Source organism: Microtus ochrogaster, linkage group LG2 (genome assembly GCF_000317375.1).
Source record: "Microtus ochrogaster isolate Prairie Vole_2 linkage group LG2, MicOch1.0, whole genome shotgun sequence".
NCBI classification, from domain to species: Eukaryota; Metazoa; Chordata; class Mammalia; order Rodentia; family Cricetidae; genus Microtus; species Microtus ochrogaster.
In genome coordinates, this window is record NC_022028.1 from 21,167,745 (window position 1) to 21,174,732 (window position 6,988).

The following is a 6,988-nucleotide window of genomic DNA, read 5'->3' on the forward strand; positions in this document are numbered from 1 at the left end:
AAAAAAAAAAAAAAAAAAGCCGAAAGTTCAACAATAACAAAGCTATGAAGCAAACTGCGACGTATCCAAAACTGGGCATACTAAGGCAGGCAAACACATTCTCAAAGAGTCCTTGATAATTTGTAAAATTTCTTGAGATAAAATACGAATTGAAATCTTCACGGTTCCACACCACACGAACATGCTTTCAACCTCTGACTTAATATGTGCGAACAAACACTGCCCAAAAGAAATAAAAACGCATTACAGTCAATTCTAGGTAACGGAACTAAGAGCGAATGTCTTTTTTTCTTTACGAAAGTTTCCTACTTTTCTGTATTTAAATTTTCTTCCAAAATTGACAGAATAATTTCTGTCTTAGTACTTTCTTCTTCTACAACAGAACACCAGATTGGGTGGGCTTGTCTGTCTGTCTGTCTGTCTGTCTGTCTGTCTGTCTGTTTTTGAGGCAGTATCTCCTGTAGCTGAAGATGACTTTGGATTCTGATCCTCCCGCCCCTACCTCCCAAGGGCTTTGATTGAAGGAAAGCGCCACCCTGTCTAGGTTCTAAGTGCTGGGGATGGACCCAGGGCTTTGCCCATGCTAGACCACCAATTTACTAGCTGAGCCGCATCTGTCTCCTTACGTGGTGTGTTAAGGTGGGAAGTTTGTGTACCTCCTGGTCCTGAAAGCTAGAAGCTATCTCGGATGGCACCGCCATTTGCAGCAGGATCCCAGCTTCCCCCATTGCTGGAGAACAGAAGGGGGCAAATTATTCACAGAAAGAGAAAGCACACAAGGGTCAGACCCACGAGCATGGCTGCCCACTTCCTTCAGATGCCCCATCTCTTCCTGGGAGTTCTGCCCTCAAGGCCTCAGTATTTCTCCCAGGTTCACTTCCCAACATTACCAGTGTAGGACGCTTCCATTGTAGAAACTATAGCAGACTGTAGACCAGGCTGGCCTCGAACTCACAGAGATCCGCCTGTCTCTGCCTCCCGAGTGCTGGGATTAAAGGCATGTGCCACCACCGCCCGGCCCAGACTGATTCTTGTAGAAAACGTAAACTTGATTGGGGAGACAGCTCAGTTAGTTAATGTAAAACCAGAGTTTAATGCCCAAAACCCACAGTTAAGCCGCGTGTGCTAGCATGTGCCTGTGAGCTCAATACTGAAGAGGAGAGGCTGAGATCGGAGGGATCCCTGGGTCTCACCAGTCAGCCAGCTGGGCTGAATTCGGGGAGCTCTGGAACAGCTAAAGACCATAACTTTAAAAGGAAGATAGAACCTTCAAGATGATCAGGCAGGTAGGGGCTCTGATCTGCCAAGCTTCACAACCTGAGCTCGAATTCCAGGACTCTCAAGATGAAAGCTCCTGTCCCTCTATCAAGGCTCCCGTTCTAGGCCTGGGAGCAGGATAGCCCATCTCTTTGCCATCACAGGGGCTTGGAACCATGCTGGTCTTCCAGGGTAAACTGGACATGAACTGGCCTATGTTGTGCTATGGTCACAGGGAGTTCAAGGCAAGTAAAAGAAGCACAAGCCCCGGTTCCCGACGTCACCACCACCTCCTTTGATACGTGTTGATTACACAGTGAGTGAGCAGAGCTTGGTACAGCAGGGTTGAGACTATGGATTGGCAGTTGATACCAGGAAATGGCGCTGAGCTAGAAGGGAAGGCTGGGAGGGTCCCTAGGGAAGAATTAAGCTGGGTCCAGGTACAGTATATAATTTCTATTTCTTTATTAATATTTCATGTGTGTATGTGCTCTGTGGTGTGTGTGTGCTCAAGTGTGTCACAGGAAAGAGCTAAGTTGGGTCCTGGCACAGTATATAACTTCTATTTCTTAATTTATTTCTATTTCATATGTGTATTGCTGTGTGTGTGTGAGTTTGTGTGCACTGTGTGTGTGTGTGTGTGTGCAGGAACGCACGTGTGGAGGACAGAGGACCACCTCAGGTGTAGGTCTTTGCTTTCTTCCTTGTTAGAGACAGGGTCTCTTGTTCTTCATCACTGCAGGCATCCACCAGATTAGGTGGCCCACAGCTCCAGAGACTCCGGTCTCCACGCCCCATCTTCCCATAGGCATGCTGGGATTACAGACGCATTACATACACCCTGGAGATGGCCACCCAGCCCTCCTGCTTGCAGAGCGAGAGCCTTAGCCCCTCCACAATCTTCCCAACCCTTGCAGCTTCTATTTCTTGCCTAAGATTTTCTATTTTTAAAATGTGTTTCAAGAGAATTTCTAATTGCTTGTTGAGGCATTTTTTTTTAAAGATGGCTACTTGAAAATCCTTCCAGATAATTCCAACACCTGACTTAACTGTGTGTTGGCATCAGCTGATTTTCTTTTCATGCCCAAGCTGCCGTTTGCCCAGTTTGGGGGAAGGATGAGTGCTTTAGGGTTGTTGTTTTATCCCTGACGTGTTTTCTATCACATTAAGAAACAATGAGTGTTTAGGGAATGTTGTCTTTCAGCAGCCAGGCCCCATCAGGCAGAGCAGGCAAGTCCCAGCCTGTATGGTGGGCTGTGACTCCAGGAGAATCTCATTTCTGAAGTGCCCCCCCCCAACTGCTTCTGTCCACGTGTGGTTTATCTGGTTCTTCTGGTCCTTCCATGGGCTGCAGCTGGTGCAGCTTGGTGGCCAAGTGAATCAGCTAGTCCTCCAGGGGTGGAGAAATGTTCCAGTCAGTGGAGCTTCAGGGGCTTCCTGGTGTAAGAAACAAAACCCCATTCTCCAGCAAGGAAGTCGAGAGACTAGCAAAAGGGAAACAGTTTCTAGTTCAACTCCGCAAAAAATCAAAAGGGTCACCAGCCTAGAGAAAAGGTGAAAATGACTTTGGAAGCCCCTGATTGTGAGAAACCCTTGTGCTCACCCCCCCACCCACCCACCCACACACAGGCTGGTGGTTCACAGTTACAATCAGCTCTTCCAGCAGCCTACTCCCTTCCCCAGCTCCCCATCCTATTGGTTCAGGATGCCAAGCTTTATCTAACGAATGTTCTGGGCCTTGAGACTTCCCCCTTTTCTAATAGCGGGCTTCCTCTCCCCAACTGCCTGCAATTTTCCATCTTTCAGAGTTCTGAGACAAGCAGCCACCAGCTAGGGAAGTGTGGGGCAGAGGCCCTCCTGCTTATCTGTGGTTCTTTGATGAGCTCTCAGAACACTTCATGCTGAAAATGGACCACAACCATTTACTCCTGTACAGGCTAGGCCACTCTGAGTGCCAGTGGGTGTGGGAGGGAGGTAAATGGGTGGGGTGTACACTTTGCTGGTGCCACCCAGCGACACGTGGGGACACGATTGGGGGACAGGACTGGAAGCTGGGGAAAGGAAATTCCCCCAGGCTAGTCTGTTATCCCAACTCTTCCAGGAAGGAGCCTCAGGGCTCAACTGGAATTCCCAACAGCATCGCTGGCCTATCTAGGAAGGAACACACCAGATAATCCATCCTTGGCTATTCACCTTGAGAGGCTCGCCAGGGAAGTTACACCCAGGGAGACACACCCTGAGAGGAGACACACCTGACTCACCTTCCTCTTTTTACCCCAGTTCGGAGCAGTTTACCCATCTCCCCCGCCTTCCACTGGCCTCCTTTGCCTGCCTCTGAGGCCGGTTTCATTGTCCAAACACTCGGCAAAGAACAACAGACAAACAGACCAGAGTTGAACCACAGCCGAGTCTGTCTCTACCTGCTCCCACCTGCCTGAGAGCCAATCCATTGTGAAGGAGGCAAAAGACCTGACATAATCCCATCCAGGGATCTGACTGAGCCTGTAATTGCTGAAGCTTTCTGTGTCTTAGCTTTTGTTTATGATAAGTTCAACTGAACGCGGACATCGAGCAGGTGGCTTCATAATGGTACTCGCTCTCTCCCAGTCCTCCCTTAGCTAGAAGCTCATCGGGTTCCCTACAGTTCTAGGCCTTGGGGACAATTTAAGCAAACCCCAGATGTCCACATTCCTCTCACAGAGAGCTTGTGCCTTATCTCGGACAGTGCCCAGTCACCCACCTCTTTGGACAGTGTGGTATCTATTTGCACAGTTCAAGGCATTTACGGTCTTTGAAATTTCTAAATTTAGGGGATCTTACAGGACCCCCAACAAGACAGAGGTGTGTGACTTAAGGGGAAGCATATTCCTGGGGTGTAAGGCCACAATTCAGTACGGTGAGGCTCTGGGCCTGCAGAAGTGTGCAGGGGGTACAGGCAACAGGTCTGAGCCTCCAGGGACATCCCCAGATTTGACTGTCAAGGGGGATAACCTGGCCCATGTGTCTCCAGCATCCATCCTGTCTTAACCTGGGTCTTTGAGCTCTGCATCCCCCATTTGGGACATAATAGCCTCTGGGCCCTATCTCTGCACCAAAGATTCAGAATGGCTTAGAGTGCCTGCTGGACCCTCCTCTCCCAACCAAAGAACCATGTGCTTAACCTTCTGGCCTTTCCTCGGTGATGGACTATGATGTGGAACTGTAAGCTAAAATAAGGCCTTTTCTCCCCTAGTTGCTCTGGGACACGGTGCTCCATCATAACGATGGGAACCTAACTGAAGCACTGGATTCATGCATGTCAGGCAATCATTGAACCAGCTCAGCTACACACATGCACCTCAGACTTGGCTTTCCATAAGCTGAGTCCAATATTATTCTTAGACCCCCTAGTCTATCTGAGGAGGTGGAAGAAATACACAAAGCCTCTGGCACTCGAAAGCCACTGGGGGCAGAGCTTTGTGTCTATAGGCCCTTGAGCTGTCAATTTAGCTTGAAGCTCATGGCCTGACCAATGAACGACTTCCTAGCTCTGATAGCCTTTAGAAAAGAAGTGCTAAAGAAGGCCCTGTGCAGCTCTGGTGATGCAACCTGTAAGGTAGCAGTTCTCAACCCGTGGGTCTCTACATCAGAATCATATATTTACATTACGATTCATAACAGTAGCAAAATTACAGCTAGGAAGTAGCAAGGAAATAATTTTATGGTTGGGGTCACCACAACACAACGTGACGCTGTGTATTAAAGGGTCACAGCATTAGGAAGGTCGGGAGCCACTGCCAGTGTGGGGGCTGAACACAGCCGGCCCAGTCTGACCAGAGAGCCGCTTTTGTCACTGGATACACAGGGCTCTGAGCTGAATAACTTCCCCCAGACCTGACAGGTCTAAGCACCCATCCCCAACTGCTGAAAGGGAGCCCATGCCCCGCCACTCCTTCAGGAGCTGACCTCTTCCTGGTGGCCCCCGCTGGGGCTACCAGTGCTACAAGAATCTGTTAAAAGCACAGTCCTTAGCCAGGTGGGTAGTGTCCTGTTTCCTGGCTGCTGTGGGATTATGTTGGGGCCTCCTATATGCCTGTGTTCTTCTCTTCCCAGAGTGGGTTGCCAGCCTTCCCCTCTACCCCAAACTGCTATGTGCCCCTGGACCAGGTCTACTTCACCTGGAATTCCCCTTCCTTATGAGGTCAAGGGACAGAAATGGGCAGCAAGGACATTAATATTTGGAGCTCTAGAGAGATAGCTCAGTTGGTAAACACACTTGCCACCCAAGAATGAGGGCCTAGCTTCTATCTCTAGCACCTCCATGAAAAGCCAGGCATGGCAGCACATGTTCACAAACCTATACTGGAGTGAAGCTAAGGGATCCTCTCTGGCCACCCAGCCTAGCTGACAGGAAGCCCCAGGACCCTGTAAAAGACCCTCTCTCCAAAAACACAGTGTACGTCTTTTGAGGAACAATACTGGAGCCTGAGTTCTGGCTTTCTTGTGCATGCACACACATATTAATGTCAGTGGAGCTGGGCAGCTAAAAAGACCCGGCCACATAAAGAAGGGGCTCTGCTATCTTCTGGCAAGGGCAGCTCCCACCACAGGAGAGGCGCAGGGTGTCTCAGGCGAAAGAGGAGTCACCCCCACGAAGGAAACAAAGGAGATGAACTGCAAGAAGCCACACATGAATGGAGGCTGATTCAGGATGCTGAATGCTACCCTCCTCATGGGGTTCTGTTTGGCATAGGTCCAGGACAGAGGACTTCTCTGCCTCCCCAGGGTGGCTCAAGGAAGGCAAGGCACCAACAGAACAACAAGACTTTCTGGACCAGGTGGCTTGTCTCAGCCTGTAGGATTCAACCATCCACAGAGCCATGGACTCTGCCCAGGGGCATAGATAGCCCTATGCGTCTTCCCAAACCATCTGCTGGCCTCTCCTGTGGCTCTCCCTACCCAGCTAGGTCAGGGCCCCTTTTGGAAAAAGGAAAGCTGGAAGGAGACCTCCCCCACACTCCCAGCAGGTGGGCCTATGACTCCTTTGTGCTCTGAAATTTCTCTCAAGGCAGGTCCTGGCAGATGTTCCAAGCAGAAAGGACCAGAGAGAGGTCTGGGGAGATGGCTCAGCAGATAAAACACTTGCTGGGAGGCAGAGACTAGGGATCTCTGGAGCAAGATTAGCAAAACTCCAGGAACAGCAAGGGACCCTGACTCAGTAAATACAACAGAAAGACATCAAGGAAGACACGAGTTGTGAACTCCTGATCTTCACACACACTCAAACCCATGTGCTTGCCTACTTACACACATGTGAAACACACACACACACCTGCACAACACTCACACGTATGTGTAAGCACATGCACACAGGCACAAAGAGGCAAAACCCTTTGGGTAACCCTTTGGACAGTAAGTCTGCTGGCATCTCATCAAGCTGTGGGGATCTGCCTTGCCTAGCCTGCCACTGTAGGGCCACCAGCTAGTCTCAGGAATGTGCCCTGGGAAGGGGGGGGGGCAGAAAAGTCAAGAGAAAGAGGGACTTGAAATTAAGTTTAGGCTACTGGATGCACAGCCAGTGAATAATGCCAAGGAGCAAAGTTTCCCTTACACAGGCAGCCTCCAGGCGGGGTAGTTCAGTGGGTGGCCCTCTTCAGCGTGTCACGAGCATGAGGCAGACTCTTTTTTTTTTTTCCAGACAGGGTTTCTCTGTGGTTTTGGAGCCTGTCCTGGAACTAGCTCTTGTAGACCA